Source organism: Conger conger, chromosome 16 (genome assembly GCF_963514075.1).
Source record: "Conger conger chromosome 16, fConCon1.1, whole genome shotgun sequence".
In the NCBI taxonomy this organism is placed as follows: domain Eukaryota; kingdom Metazoa; phylum Chordata; class Actinopteri; order Anguilliformes; family Congridae; genus Conger; species Conger conger.
The window spans coordinates 35,241,636-35,243,814 of record NC_083775.1 but is presented as its reverse complement, the minus strand read 5'-3'; positions in this window follow the sequence as shown (position 1 = coordinate 35,243,814).

Genomic DNA, 2,179 nt, shown 5'->3' with positions numbered 1-2,179 from the left:
GCAGCATATGCTTTTAAGAGAGTGGCATTGCATTCTACTGATAACATAACACTGGTTATAACCAGTCAGATCATAAGAAGCCAATCTCACACACTGTAAATTCCCTTTAAAGGTGCTCTGAGGAACAGAGCATCTGGAGGAGAATGGACTGTGTACCCACTCCCTGTCGCAGTGTACTGTGTGCTTGGTGCGTGCTGAGGGTGCTCTGGCAAGCACTCAGATGACCCTTGATAGTGAATGAGTCATGCAATAATCACGAAAAACAAAGCAGGCGCCTCTGGAGTAATCCATATTTTTACATCCTCTTGAGGGACAGGTGCTGAAAGTGAGAAAAGGGCACAATAACCTTGAAAATATATATAGTGCAGTCCTTAAGTATTTGGACACTGACACATCTTTTTGTTTTTGCACTGTCCTCCAGCAAACAAACAGTTGAAATAAAGCAATCACTATGTGGTAAAAAGTGCAGGCCTTCAGATATAATTGGAGGGTTTTTACATCCATACCAGGTGAACCGTGTAGGAATTACAGCCCTTTTTATACATAGTCCCCCCCAATACTATGGCAAATAGTGATTGTTTTATTTCAACCATTTGTTTGCTGGAGTACAGAGCAAAAATGTCAAGAAATGTGTCACTGTCCAAATACTTACTGACTGCACTGTATTTATCTAAAGGCAGAAGACTTCATGAACAGAAATACAGAGGCTACACTGCAAGATGCAAATAACTAGTTTGCCGCAAAAACAGGATAGCAAGGTTACAGTTTGCCAAGAAGAGCAATCAGTTCTGGAAAAAGGTATTGTGGACAGCTGAGACGAATATTAACTTGGCAAACTTTGGCCTGGGCATGTACGGCTGCCGAAGGCAGTGGCTCACTTATCTTCTTGATGAACTGCTGATGGTAGCAGCAAAAATAATTCTGAAGTGTATAGACACATCCTATCTGCTCAAGTTCAAGCGAATGCCTCAAAACGCATTTGCCAGCGCCTCATTCTACAGCAAGACAATGATTCCAAACATACTGCTAAAGCAACAAAGGAGTTGAAAAAATTGTCAGTTCTTGATGGCCAAGTCAATTACCCGATCTGAACCCAATAGAGCACACCTTTCATATGCTGAAGAGAACACTTAAGGGAACTAGGCTCAGAAACAAGCATGAGCTAAAGATGGCTACAATACAAACCTGGCAGAGCATCAACAGAGAAGACGCCCAGCAACTGGTGATGTCCATGAATCATAGACTAAACATGACTCCTTTCATTTACATAGCATTGCTGTGTCCCAAATATTATGGTGCCCTGAAATGGAGGGGACTAGGTTTCAACATAGTGTCATTTCTAAATTGTGAAACCTAAATTCATAAAAATGACCTTCTGACAATGTGCATTTTAACAACATTAGATTTTTTTTTATTACAATGTTCAAATTGTCAAGTACAGAGGCGAATGAAAAAAAAAGATTGATCTTTGTCCCAAACGTTATGGAGGGCACTGTACATTTCAGTAATGCAAGAAATCATCCTAAAGCACATTTTACACTATTCTCTTTTGTGGAATTATTACACAGGAAATCAGTATAGTTTTGCTCAGTGATACACGTGGGGCTAAGGTACATGACTGGGGCAGGTTGGTGGTTCATTCCCCAGTGTAGCCACAATAAAATCCGCACAGCCGTAGGGCCCTTGAGCAAGGGTTAACTGATTTTTAAGATATATTAGATGCTGAATGGGATCAAATAGACCCAAAATATTATCTGAAGGTTAAACATCTCTGTCACAGGCACACATTTCTTTAAATACAGGGAATGTTTTCTTATTCAGATTTGGAAAATGTTTGAAGGCACTACTGCCCCAGAGGAGCTGGAAATCTTTCATTCTTTCCACTGTAGCTATGGAATTTTAAAGACCTATTTTCGTCATGGTGTTTGCCTTTCCTTGAACTCTAAACATTGTTAGATCTCGACGCAAGATTTGGAGAAGGGGATTGGTATGCGAGGGACTATTCAACGGGGAAATAGTGGCTATTCAGGCGTTCCTCGGAGGTTACAGTGTACTACGTAGCATTAGTGGGGCGCGCTCTGCTCTTCTTCGCAAGCTCTGATTGGACAAACGCCGTTTCCCCCCTGTTGCTATTTTGAGAAGTGTCTTAACGTGGTATGCCATGACGTCATCAGTTACT